This window comes from Siniperca chuatsi, linkage group LG4, assembly GCF_020085105.1.
Source record: "Siniperca chuatsi isolate FFG_IHB_CAS linkage group LG4, ASM2008510v1, whole genome shotgun sequence".
NCBI classification, from domain to species: Eukaryota; Metazoa; Chordata; class Actinopteri; order Centrarchiformes; family Sinipercidae; genus Siniperca; species Siniperca chuatsi.
Window position 1 is genome coordinate 11,571,301 of NC_058045.1, and position 14,949 is coordinate 11,586,249.

Genomic DNA, 14,949 nt, shown 5'->3' on the forward strand with positions numbered 1-14,949 from the left:
GACCGGAGGTTTGAAGGCTGTTCAGGACTGTGGTTTTGACCTAAAGAGGAGTGAGAGCACTCAGATACTCTGCCCCCAACTGTCAGTGTGCCACACGACATGACCATCAGGTTTTGCGTCTATGTTGTCAACCAACAGACACTCTGCTCTGAAAATAGAGCTGATGCAATACAAATGCTGTTGTTTCCTACTTCTGAGCCTGAGGAATACTGGTGGATTACTGTGACAGCAGGATGAACAGGACATCATGGCATATCATTTACGGACCGTGACAGAACAATCTCAGAAATGTCCTCTCAGTCGGTATCATCATAACATGAAAATTAAAGGCTCATGACAAAAAACAAAAAAAGACAGCTGCGCACTGCTTGATTGTTGGAATCAGAGAGAAAAATATCTTTGTTCAAGACCCAGCAACTTTAGTCTTTATCATATGCATTATTAATGAGTAAAAGCTGCACTTAAGCTGTAGTTTAGCTGACCTAGTTACTGTCAGCCATTTGCATTGTGTTACATATGCATTGTTGTACAGAGAGAATTTAAGCACATGTAAACTACAGGAAACACAGGGTGGTCAGCTAGAGCAATTACAACCAACGTTTGTCATGACATCATGAGATTATGGTTGATGCATATTATGTTATTAGATGTCCCAAAATGTATCTCTGAAGAAGATTGTTTTCTCTTTATTGGTACTTCTTTTTTAGAAATCAACTTAATTCTTGTTTCTAATACCAAAAGGCAAGCTTACTTATTCCAATTGCAGGACACCTCCAACAGGAAATTAAAAAGGCTTGCAAGTAAGTCTGTGAGGTATTTGCCTTCTCTGAGGACCAAAGAGACAACATAATTACACTCTCTAGGGGTGGACACTTAACACAATACATAATAATAGGCTGTCCATCAAGTGAGAGTCACAATATTGCTTTGCAGGTCTAAAAGCCTTGAGTCTAGTGGTGTGGAACGAGACACAGAAATAGCTGAATATTATAAGTCATGACCTCATCTTTTCCCTTAAAAACAGCCCTATTCAGATCGCTTTCCCTGTGGGAGGTAATTATGACTCAGAAACACCCTAATGCAAGTTTTTCTATCTGACGTAAAGCCTATTTGTTCAAACTAAATATAAATCTTCAAAAATGGCTCAATACTATATAGTTTTATTTTTAAAAAGGAAAAATAATCTCCTAAAACAACTGGGCATTGTAATTTTCCGCAAATGATACTCAAACAGGAGTAAATAGGGAATTTGTAAGGGACTATTTTCAATTGTGGATTAATATACATTAGATGTACTAATGAACATTTAAGCTACCAGGAGCAGTGATGGAATGTAACTAAGTACATTTACTCAAGTACTGTACTTAGGTACAGTTAAGTACATTGTTGGTTTTGGTCCTCCCATGGGATTTGTTGATAATAAGAAAAATATAGAATACCTCCAGCCACATCCTTTTAATGTTATTTAGCAGCTGTCAGTGACAATGTAGATGATTGCAATTCAACGTTCTTCTGTTGGTTATCACACATACTTTCTATTTACATACATACTATTTTCGCTGAGGGTTGTTGAGAAGCCATCTGATGACCACAGGACTGTCAGGACCAGACACAGCTCTAATCCATGGCTTCAGAGGCAGCAGAGGAGAGGAAGACACTGGGGATGCAGAGAACCCTGAAAGACATAAATACTGAAAGTTATCATCCTGAAACAGAAAGTTATGGCCCTTAGTTCTGATTGACTGAGTGCACTTTTAAGCTGCTGTAAAACACCCAGCTGACACACACCTGTGACTGCATCAGTGTTAATATGCAAATCCAAAATTACCCCTCAAGCCATTACTTTCATCATGTGTCATTTAGAAACCCCTTTGTCTGCTGACTGTTCATCATACTGACAGAGTATTACTCTTGAACAGTCAATGGTTAATTATTGATTGAAAATTAGAGACTCATTTCCTAATTTTGCACCCTTTTTTACTAAAATGTGATTGTCTCATGATTGAGTACTTTTAGAACAGCAGAGGGTTTTAATCTGCCTTGTGATGTGTGCCACCACGCCTGATAGCTGTTGTAAGATCCCTATAAGGCAGCTTCATTTATTCTTAGACACAAAGCTAAAACTGCCTAAAGTTTTTGAAGGTACTTTGACGTAATAAAATGTTCAGGTTCTCCACTAAGACGCAGGTGTGTATGTGTCACCAACACCAACTTGGTAAAAGAGTTGCAGAGATAGCCTCACAATCTTTGCTTTTACGTAATGAAACACTTACATGGTGATTCCGGTAAAGTCAAAGAAGGTTGATCCCGCATGACACAGCAAGGCAGTGATGTGATTATGTAGTGTGTGGAGACAATTACACATGCAAACATTGAGAGAAGAGTGTGAGGGCAGCCACACAGAACAACAGTGGAAACTCTGAAGATATTGTGCCATTGTCCCGGGTGGATCACACCAGCCAACGCCTCTCTCCACCCTTTCAGCAAGAACACTGGCAAGTGCTGAGGAGTTAGCGTCAAAGCCCTCCTAAGTGGGACTGAAATATCCTTCAGTGTCATGTATAATTCACATGAACAGTAAAAAGGTTCATATACTGTATGTGTCCTCTGTTAATTTGAACAATCTATCACAGCAACTTTGACCACAGCAATATGTGTTACCTTTGAAATCAGCAATTCCTCACAATGACAGTAGTAAATTGTAACGTACATTTGAAAAACAGTGGACGCTGACTCTTAACCATGAGTTATAATGGGGATGAACTCGAAATTCATGCATTGGTTGTAGATATTATTTGGCCTGAATGTTGGAACAACCATTGCTGCTAGGCCAACACATTAGTTAGTTATGAAAAATAAAGTATATTTAGGAGAACCACTTGTAATTAGCAGGGCTAGAAATAGTACAAGAATAGTCCACTCAAGCAGAAGTTACTTGACTAATATTGTCCTCAAGTAAAAGTGAGATTACTTGTTTTGAAAATATATATACATTTTTTTTAAAGATTATCTTTTGGGCGTTTCTGCTTTATTTTGATAGCGAGAGATGAGACAGACAGGAAAGGCAGGGGAGAGAGAAGGGATAACATGCAGCAAAGGGCCCGGGCCAGACTCAACCCCGGGCCTCGGCGGATACCAGGTGAGCTACCGGGGCACCCCCACTTTCAAAAAATAATTAAGCAGGAGTTCTAAAATAGAAAGTTTGTCTGGGTAGCAGGCATTATGAAAGGCCTATGCAGGATCCTGACTAGCATTTCAAGAGTATACCCTACTGACCAAATTACCTCTTCAATTTAGTTATCTCCAGTAATAAATATTTCTCAAAGATGTTTTTGTGAATGGACAGAAAGTTTAAAGTTTGGCAGATGCTCCATAGATACTTTAGCGTTCAGTGTATAGCTCAAGGACACTTCGACACATGGGCATGAGGAGCTGGGGATCAGACCACCAACCTTACAATTAATGGCCACCTGAGCTACAGCCGCCCTCTGTATGAACTCACATTCTCCTCATTGTGTCTCGATAACTAAACTGTAATTCTTTCATTGGTAACTAAGTAACTAAGTACATTTACAAGTACTGTACTTAAGTACAATCCTAAAGTAGTTTTACTATACCTCTAGTTCTTCTACTAGTATTTCCATTTTGTGCAACTCTATACTTTTACTTTACTACATTTAGTTAACAGCTATAGTAGTAGAGTGTGTATGCTGGTATATTTGGGTGAGAGACGAACTGACAATGTTCACTACTGGCTGTATCTTTGATCTTGTGGTCTCAATACAAACACCTAAGTTTTAGAACCATGAGGGAAATGTGTGGCCTTGCAACCAGTTACTGTTTCATTTTCACTAAGATGTTTTTTAGTCTCTTACATGCTGAGGAGCAGACGTATTAGTAACAGAGCAGAGTCAAGTTGTGTATTCACCATACTGTATTCACAATAGCACTCACACACACTGCATTGTTTACCTCCTATGGTCCACTGACCCATGAGCACTCTGCCCGCAGTCCCTCCTTATTCACAAGGGCCCGTTTGTAGACAGTAAAAAACAGAGACACAGGACTTGTTTCGTAATCGTGTGCCTGCACAAACACTGGAGTATGGTCCACTGAATTCTCCTCCATCATCACTGTACACTAAACAGCACTGGTCCACATACACTGCAGCTATACAGTGTGAAATCCAAGAGCCTCAAATTATTTGTAAAATTAATTTTAGTTTCCATCAGATGTAGCCTTTAGTATCGGATATAACATAAATGAAGCACCTACTTAATATATGCAAACTGAAATACATTTTTTTTATAAATAACAGCTATGACTTGGATGCAAGCAAAAACATTGTGCAGAACCGACTGTTATAAATGAGCCACTGTGTCTTGTGCATATTTAACATCTTTTACCACTATACTAAATCAATCATTATCAACTGTCAATCAAGTTTTACAAGCACACTTTACACTACAAGAAAATAAACCAACCTGTGTGAATTCTTCAGTTGATGGGTGTATAAATCATACTAATACTGTACAACCGCGCCGCACCCACTTCTTCCTTCTTTATGTTTGACACTTTTTAAAGCTTCACTACTTTAAACCACCAGTAAACCAGTTGGCTGATTAGAAAGTATGAAATGACTTACAGAGAGTGAATCTACAAAACTTAACAATGAAAACCCCTTCACTCCCTGAATACTTCAGAGTGGAATACAGACAATCACATGATTTGCTTTTGTGTCATTTAATACACATTTTCTTTTCCATAAGGTCCCTCGTTACATGCAAATGTGAAACAGGCTATTTTTCCATGATGTACATGTATATATGTAGCCATTTTACATTAATAGGATGAGTTATAGCTGAGATAATTGTCTCCATAGTGAGCGGTGATCGCCCACATGCAAGGCAGATACACAGCAGGTGGGAGATGAACATACTGTACAAACACTTATACTCTACTCTTTGCACTGAATTTCCTCTGTAACTGGAAAATGGTCAGGCAGAAAATCCTATACATGCAAACCAAGGTTAACGGTTATTTGCTGTTAGTCTCTTATATAAGCTTTTCAAAGCCAGCTTCTATTTTATGAGATTTTTATATTTTGCAATTGTGAGTTTATGTGGAGGTCAGAGAACACTTGAGTACACGAAGCATAGGACAGCATAAAATATTGATGCTGTTAAGGAAAAATCCATCTTTTACACACTGTTAGGTATCGTTAATTTATGTTCATTGAACTCCAAGAGCCTTATAACTTATGCTTTTGTTTCCACTTTCCATAAACCTGCCTTGTCTGCTTCTACTTAGGCTTCTGACTTCCTCCATTTCTCAGAATGCTTTCCACAACCCCCCAAAAAACTGTTTCCAAAGAGCACACAATGCTCTGCATGCAGTACGCTGTGCAAACGAAGGACAGAAACCCCTCACAATATTATGCAATTAAATACACTGTTCTGGTCGATTGAGGCTACTGTCAATAGAGAAATTGGTATCTCTGGTATCCTAAAGAAGAAAACTCACAGATGCCACATAATCTCTTTTAAAAGCTTCATCCTGAAACAGTGCATTTGTTAGCTTGTAGTTGTTAAATAAAAATGACCACAGAAACCACCACAGACAAAAAAAGGAACAAAATACAATATTAAACAACACTGATAAATGAGGCAGTTAATCTGAGTGACTGATTCGATGCATCCTGCTTGTGGAAGACTAGCTCACTCCACAGCTTCCCAGTATAGTAGGTGGCACTAGTCCAGAGAGTCAAAAGGACCTTTGAAACCTGAAACCTGAGCCTGATTTACAAAACACTGGCAAGAGACCTGTCCAGCAAGGGTAGGACATAAGATGTGGGCTTGTTGGTTAAACACAAATGAAGTTACTCAAACCTCAGAGAATCTGATCCCTCCTCTGCTGGACAGAATATTTTGGATTCTTCAAGACAGGGAGAGAATAAAATCTTACATTCTGGCTCGCACAAACAGCGCTGTCGGGCCAACACTGCTTCATCACCAGTGTGTGAGCTGAGCTGCAGTTAGCAGGGCCAAGCACCAACGGGCTCAAACTGCTGTGCTCAACACTGCTAGATAACCACCCTATGATCCCCGTCTCTGGGGTGCATGAGTGTGTGAGTACACAAATGTGAATGCTAACCATTGCATGTTTACTACTCAGTGTGCCCTCAGTATGTTTACCAATCTCAAAGCCAAAAGAGCAAATGCTTCCACAAAGGGCTGCCAAAACACAGAAGACAGCTAATAAAAAATGGCATTCTTTCTTATCTAGTACTTACTCACATGCCTGTGCACCGCAAAATGTCAAGCTACAGTTAAAGTCAGAAAAAAAAAGCATATTTTTTACTATTTTAATATACTACAAGATGGAAACACTAAAACCAGACAACAGTTTCAAAACGGTGTTGTCAGCTATTATTGATGTAATTCAATGAATAAAGGAAGAAACAGAAAAAAATACAGCAACGGAAAATATTGTTACGTTAGACTTAGGGTAATTGCATGTTGGAGAAACAAATGAGCACAATTCAGGGAAACAGATCATTTCCACCTTGCATCAGTTCTGAATAATCAACACAAACCATTAGCGTGCTTCATAACACAGCACACTTAAGTGGCATGGAAAATTCATGTAATGGAATATTATAATGTCTCACCAAACTACAAACTAAGCACTTCCACTATTTCAAAGTTCTTGTTTAAGAGCACAAGATTCAGTGAATTTCAATGCAGAGTGAAAGCAGCTCTTGCTATTCAGCCTTCATATCAGTCAGTCGGCCTCAATCTCTGTCCATTCTCCTCCTCCTGCAGCCACAATGGCAAGCTTGTACTTGTTGCAATTGTGTATGTGCCTCACCAGTGCTCAGTGTGTAGGAGCAGCAAACGTGTACACGCGTGCGAGCACGCATATACGCTGTCATCCAGACGATATTATAGGCAGCCTGTGGAATGTATGATGTGTTTCAATCAGTGCCTGGGACGAAATATTCAAGAGAGGGCTCTTCACCCCGCACCGGCTCATCAAATTAAGCCATTTTGATTTTTGAGAGCTCCATCGATGTCTGTCTTTCTCTCTAGTCACCACCTGAGAATGTGCAGAGTCCCTCCTTATCCCTCCATTATGCTCTATTCACCAGTGGGACTTCCCCTACCTTCAGGACCCACAGATGGCATTTTTATTAGCACCTTGAGAAATCAACTGCTGAGCCCCCACTTCCAGAGGCAAGAAGATGGAGAGCCCAAAAGAGAGGAAGCCAAGAAGGGGAAGAACTGACTGTTGCATGTCAGTCAAACACTAACCACTCCTTGATGCAAGGCGTAAATAGAGTGTAATAAGTCTTGACCTCTAGACAGAGTCTGTTATCAAGCCATGCACAAACACTCACACAAATACTTTCTCTTTCTCTCTCTTAATCCTTCTCTAACCTTAAAAAAAGCCAGACTTGTGTGCAGCGGCCCCTCACACGCTGCGAGAAAGATGCTGCTAGAAGCAATAATGTCACTTTGCATCTCACTGCTGCGCTGCACACTGCCAGCACAGCATATGCATGGAGTGAAGAGTTGTTGTCAATTTGCACTAAATGCATCATCGCATTAATATTTGAGGTAAATTTCAATTAATGCTGCAGTGGACAGCCTGAGCGTTGCACTGTGTACCTGAGGGACATCAATGTTCCTAGAAAACCGTTCTGTTTTTTGTGAGTAAGTTCAGAAGCTCAGGCTATGAATTTGCCATCAAAATTATTCATTTTACTGCTTCATCTGAGGTTTGGTTTGTTAACAGACACAAAAACGACATCGTATTGCACATCATATTTCCTAATAGCAATGTTCAGTATGTACACAATAAGCAATAAATCCATTTAACAACGCAACTGATAATTCTTCTGTCTGACCTTACAGTCAAGTCAAATCTTCAGTTTCTAAAAGAGCGGCAGACTGTGTGTGCAGCATGCACCCAAACAAAGAGCTGGCTGCTGAGGGGCACAGAACAAGATCATAACCCCTTAAAATGTCAGTCCCTCCAGCCCTCCTACCACTGCGGCCAATACCTCTTTTTCACAACTGGTCCATTTTCGACAGAGCCCCACAAGCAGACAGCTGTGACTAGAGACCAAAGCCGAAGGTTCCTAACTTTGTGCTGATTTGAAGAAGACAAATCAGAAAAAAAGGGACAAAACATTAACAGTATGCTGTGGATATAAATTACACACTTAGCAGCCAGTGTCAGGTATATGAATGACATGGTGAAAGGGGGGTTTCAAGCATGGAAACATGGACGTTACATAAGATAAACAGAACATCTAGCTGAAGCCAGCTGGTGTTTCCTATTTGAGTTTGTGCTGAGGGAGGGTGTCCTCTCAAGGGCTGAACACACAGAATAATTTGCTAGCTTTGTTAAGACCTACATGTAATTCAACTCTTGACGACATCTGTGAATGAGTGGATTGACAGGCATTAGTCATCATCTACAGATCAGTGATAATTGGGAGTATGCTGTTACTGTACATACAACATATATATATCTGGAGAAGCCCAGAAGATGTATACAGTAGCTTATAATGTCTCCTCTGAATCCACATTTTCTATTTCAGAAATGAAACAAACACACACACATGCATAGCTAAGCTAAGCAGCTATAAAGTACTGTTCTCTTGTCAACCTGATTATTTCATTTTCGTACCATGAAAAAAACAACTGGAAAATGGCATTTACTGCAAAGCAGTGCACAATGTCATGTTGGCTAGATCGCTTTCAGTTGTAGCTGTTTTTAAACAAGCATCTGAGATGTGCAGAAATATCAAGGTAATAAATGTATTCAGCTGAAAGTTGAAAGTGCGTGCACCGTTGTGCATGTACACTCAAGTAGGTGGAGAGGGCAATATCACATAACCTTATTCTTAATTTAGTTTTTGAAGAAAAATGGATTAAAACCTGCAGGTTCCTCAATTAAAAAAAAAGAGTTTTCTGGCTGTACCACAACAACGCTGTGGTGATCTTTCACAACTTAGTACTAGTTACCAATTACCACAAATACTGGATGGGTACAGCTCTTCCTTTAATCAGCATCTGCTTTCAGAGTGTCCTTTAGCAAGTTACTTAGACCCACTACAGGTCTACATTGCAAATATGTGAGGCAGGTCTGAAGGATACCAACACCTGGGGAGCAATTTGTAGGAGGGTGCAGTTAAGGTAAATTAATAATTATAGTTATGAGTTTTGCCAACACTGCTTGGACTATTCTGCCCCCCTTCTTAGAGTGGTATGTTTCATCACCCCAGTGTAGTTCACAAAGATGCTGTTCAGGAAACCAAGTGTAGGAGAGAAGCCACTGTCAGAAATTCTCTTTGTTTTATGTACAGTGTCAATGAAACATTCCATACTACTGTTTTTCCTCATGACATGCATGTTTACTGGCTAAAGGGAAATATCTATTTGCAGTTTCTCTGAAAAGGAATGCCTAAGGAAACAATTTCAAAATGAATTGAATTGGTTTGTGCAGATCACTGGCCTTATGACACTGTCACTGGGTTTATTAGACATGTATAGTTGTGCATTTAGACAAAAATTTAGACACCTTTCCTGCCAACTACATTATATAGCCTACATAAAAGTAGCTTGAGTTGTAGCCTTTGATGGCCACAATAATGTCTGAATTTGGAATCAACTCATCTCTCTTCGATGGAAAAATATTCAATAATCTGAACTACAACACATACAATTTAAATGTAACCATGGCCAGTGTATTTTCATCAGAGGTGATAGATAAATACCCCAAGACTCCCCAGATGGTAGACTCAAACACTCTAGCCAGTAAATAAAAATTTGCTCTAACATCCAAACGATGATCTGAGCAATGTGCTACAATATTAACATACTCTTACTAAGCAGAAGAATAGGACTGAATGCACTGCTTACTCTTGTTGAAAGGAGCTACAGATGAGCCTGAATTCAACCACAGGGCCACAAGCGCTTCCGGCACTTTACTGTGGTCACTCCGGCTGAACGATTAGCTATCCAAATTGAGCTGATGCTAACTGCAACTGCCAACTTTATCTGATACCCAAACTGTGCCCGTCGAGGATACTTGACTAAAGCACAAGTCAACAGTTAATGGGAGCTACAAAAGAAGCGTAGATACTATGATTCTGATGCATGTGTCATTTACTCTCATTACCAGGATGGACTTTAAACTCCCAAATGAAGCAAAAGACGTCAATTATACTCGTGAGAAATTAATGAATCCAAGCCTGCTCCACAAAGATCTTTGGTGTAAACTTTTATGTTGGCCTCTTGGATGGAAAAACAAATCTTGGACTTAGTAACTTTGTCTGATATGTGCGTGTTCTCCAAAGTGCCCTCAAGTGCACCCACAAAGAGGGCATTCAGTGGGTGTGGGTTCATTGCGGAGGAAAGATGTGTCATATTCAGACCGGTATCAATAACTGACATTTATTATGTTGTAGTGACTGATGATGCAAAAGAATTATGTTTCCCTTTTATAGTTCTAAGGATTTTCACTAAAACAAATGTGTTTTAGAACCAACAGAGATGGCTAGTTTAAGTGATTTACTGGTCTGGTACAGCCTATGGTCTGAGGAGGATTTTTGTTATTCACTACATATGTACACTTTTAACTGGCTAGTTTAAAGCAAATTGAGTTCTTGATGTAAATTCATTACATCCTTACATTGTGAACTAGCCAAAAATGCAACATAATATATGCCACTTTTTTGATCAGTTTATAATTTCAGATGTGCCAGCAGCAATAATCTGTGTGGTACAAAAGCAGCAGCTTATATCACTTTTTGTTTATTTGTTAGGCATTTGTTTGGAATAACTTATAGTCATTGATGTGACAGTAACCAGTTATTGTTAAGTTGTAAAACAAACCCTAAAATGGTTATTACAGGATTGAGTGCAGGTTCAAGTTAAAGGTGTGCAGGGATTCTCAATCTTATTTCGCCCCCCTACCCCTCTTTTAAAGTTTTTAGATTTTCATTAAATCAACCCCTATTTTTTATACTATTAACAGTCGGAATTTTTCCAGCAATAGCCATTCAATGTATTTGCATACTGTAATTACATCTCTGTATAGTACTTTTTATGGTTAGTGGCAGAGTCCGCTATTACAACTCCTGCTCAATGTTTGCTGCCCCCAGAATTCTGGGACCTGTAGTACTACACAACACTTGCTGTACAACCATGGCAGTCGCTAGATCAACCAGAACTGAAATCTTACGGTACCAAAAAGTTAATGAACACAGCAGTTACAGAGTTGTCAAGTTGAGCATGACATACCTGCGCATTCTATTTCCAAAAGCATAATGGGATGCCAATAGGTTGTATAAATATGAATGATGATTTCTTCCAAAAATATCTGATTTATTTTTATAACAAATAATCAGTCAATCTTAGAACTTTCCCAATAACCCAATCTACATGTCAAGTGACCTCACATGGGGTGCAGACCCCACAGTTGAGAAAGTATGTAGGTGGCGGGTTGGCCAATAAGCCTATGAGAGTGTGTGGGAGAGGCATAAAAAAGCAGTGGGAGGAAAGTAGCTGCAGGGTGAATAATCAGAGCAGACCTCAACCATATATTCTTGTGAAATTAATACAACTGTATACAACTGAATATACAGTATGTGCAAATGTATGACTGTTAACAGAGGGTGACGTTAAAATAAGTTCCCTGCAAACCTTCAGAAGATAAATATAGTGTACAAAAATACAGGCTACTGTACTTCTTGTCCCTCTTGAGTCATCTCAGATCTCTTGTTCTTCACTTCTCCAGAAAGGAGACAACGAAGATGGTAGATTTCTATAGCAGAGAAAGGGCAAATTTCTCCCCAACGTTCCATGAATGGGTTTTGTTAACATTTGATGAGATATGCTGTATCTTATGGAGCAAAGATGAAAGAAAGGGCACTGACAGTGACAGACAGCAGGGCATTTGTTTTCTCTACTTAAGAAAATGAATGACGTAGAAAGCAAGCTGAACAACAGTGCTACTGCTCGTCTTTTCTCAGGGTGGTGCCTAACCTGCATTTCCCTTTTAATAATTGTCTTAACAGAAATAAATTGTGAGACAAAATGGAGATTCCTACAAATGCAGCTGGGTTTTGCAGAGAAAAGGAGGCCTGACCTCTTTTTCTGAATGAATGAAAATGACCTACGCTGTGGGCCTGCATGAATCTAAATTGAGTCACCAAGGGTATCCTGTGCAACAGTGTTCTGTTTGATTTAGAAACTGCTCCCTTGCTGATTCGAGGCAGGACAGGGGATGGCTGTGCCCGTCGGGCCTTGTGGGGAGAATGTTACAATGGCAGACGTCTCCAGCAGCCAGCCTGCTCCCAGACTCAGCACCAGACAAGTGAAGCAACACAAATGCAATTAGGTGCAAGAGCCGCAGACACAAACACGCATACACAAGTTATGGCTGTCAAAGAGGATATCTTCCTGGCAAAACACAACATCCAACTCCTGTTACTGCCTGTGTCACAGTTGGATAAAGACAAATTTAAAGCTCTGTCTGTCACACGTAAACACACAACCTGTGGTCTCTTTCTATCTGAGGGTGTCATTCTCTCAGCCTTGATCATTACACCTTCTCATTGGTGTGTGTAACTGTAAAAATTCAAGACACCAAGCTTTGGTTGTCATTAAAATGTTCCACAGAAAACTTTAGGGTTAATTGGAACTTCAGTGGTCACTATCTCTGTTACACCATAATAGCCATAATCACACATGCTTTATGGTACAGCAATGTACATCCAATTCAGGTTTGGTGTCTTCAGGGGCAGTATATCATGATAAATATTATAACAAACATTGCTATTATATTGTAATCAAAAAAGTGAAATTTGCACATGGGCAGTGAGAGTTCATGAAGCTCTGTGGTGTAGCAGAGCATTATCTTGTTAAAGCAGCATAACATTTGGGTAAAGTTAAATGTATCACACTGCATTTAATTTAGTGACTTGTGTGTTAAACAGGTACGTTTTGGTTTCAGCATCTGGATTCAACAACTTGATCCTCAAGTGTCTGATAAAAAAGGACTAGATTGTGCTCTAAGAGGTTCATTCCTACTTTTAGAAATCAAACAGCAGTCATTATGATTGAATTTTGAAGCCAGTGCGCCTTACAAGTGCTTTAAAGCAGACTTCATCTAATGACTGTTAGATGCTAGCTTAAGGAAAACTGTCTGTATTCAATGAGAAAGACCCCAAGTTCTGTCTTGAAATATATTTAATTCAAAAGAGGATTGTGCCTTAATAGCTAATGTCACATTCTTTAATGTGAGTCAGTTGATTTAAAAAAAAAATGCGTTCCTTAGGACAACAGTATGGGTGAAAGAAGACCATGTTTGTGGGGGCATTTGCTTGACTGACAGATGTCTCAGCCAATCACAGTGTTTGCCACTTCCTTGTCCCACATCAGCCCCATCTAGGTTTCCTCATTGTGGCTCAAATTAGGATTTTCTGGCTCCAGTAACTTACAAAGATGACAACAGGATGAAATCCAGGCATCCGAACATCCTTTCAGAAATCTATACTGTAGATCTATGGGCCCCTTCAGACTATGGTTACAAGCCATATAGCATCCCTTATGTACCTCTTCGGGATTCAGACAAAAACAGACACATGCAAAACACAAGCTCTGAAAACACTGTCAAATCTAGATTCACGATTTAAAAAAGTTCATAAATCATGGTTTCGGCAGTCAACTTATTACAATCCTTCTGTGGTTTAAGCCTTTACCACAGCATGACAGGATAACTGGTGTGAGAATTTATTACAGCTTCACGGCACAGGGCTTACAACCTAATTTGTCTGTGATTTGGAGGTACATTTCATATTGCCGCACTTTCACAAACACATTTGAGAATGGGTTTGTTCACTGAGAGACAAATTTCCCCAAAAGTATCTTTCCAACATCAGGCTCACGTAAGACCACAGTGCAGTGACCCTGGAAAGGTCCACCCTCCCCTATTTTGATGTGTGAGAGGAGCTCCCCTGCCTACCTCCATGGCCTCTAGCTGACCTCCCTTTGCCTGCAGACAGAACACTTAACATTGCTTCCCCACCTGTAAAGATGTCTAAAGGACGGGGCCCACTTCAAAGCCGGGCAATGATTGGGCCGTGATTACCACGGGCACTTGACTCATTTCATCTCCTCTGAAGGACTAAACTTTGGGGGAATCAGGAATGGAGGCATGGAACTCTTTTGAAAGGAAACAGGAGATTTAAGTCCCCTTTGCAGGTGCTTTTCAGGGTTCACAAGATTATTTATTTTGATCGTTCTTTTAGATTCCTGCCTAATGATACCAGTGGAAAAACACCCCCTCGCTGCTGGGTCCTCTGGTGCAAAATGTGTATACATGTAAACTAACACTAAAGTGTTATTTTAATAATGCAACCAGTGTACAATGATAGCTTATGGGGTTAACTTTTTCTGCTTAGGTTTTTGAAGTAGACAGTGGGCAATTGGCACAAATGTTTGCAAAGGAATGTCATTTTGTATCAGTCGAGAAGCAGTTTGATAAAGCAACACTGCCACAGTGACATGAAAGCCCAACTGGGTTCAACAACAACCGTCATCTCTGCTCCGCTTTTCTGTAGCTAAATGCCTGTGACAGGAACAGAATTCACTGTGGTAACTGATCAGGTGCCAAGCGCCCTCTCCCCAGTGCCCTGCTGCACTGAAGCCCTCTGTGGAGCTGGCATGGCCTGGCTTGGCCTGGCAGCCACGGGCCCTGCTTTGTATCTCTGCCCCATCTCCTCAAGCTGTCTCCAAATCAGACTCGACTACTGTCAGCTGCCCGTCTTGCAAGCCCAAGTAAAGCATTAAGGCAGGGGTAATAGGTGTCTGAATGAGTTGTAAAGGTAAGAAAGGAAACAAGTTGATCTGATGTAAATCATCATCTTCCAAA

General features: G+C 40.1%; 1 protein-coding gene across 2 annotated transcripts in view; it reads right to left on the reverse strand.

Annotated features, from left to right (window-relative positions):
- The window catches only part of otud7a (OTU deubiquitinase 7A), a 35,176-nt gene that overhangs the window by 19,246 nt on the left and 981 nt on the right, over positions 1–14,949 (reverse strand). Inside the window, exon 2 of one of the 2 annotated variants that reach the window (XM_044193829.1) lies at positions 1,552–1,675. The gene's annotated coding sequence lies outside the window, so the exon portion shown is untranslated. Of the gene's footprint in view, positions 1–1,547; positions 1,676–14,949 lie in introns of both variants that reach the window. The other variant, XM_044193830.1, reaches the window with a different exon arrangement.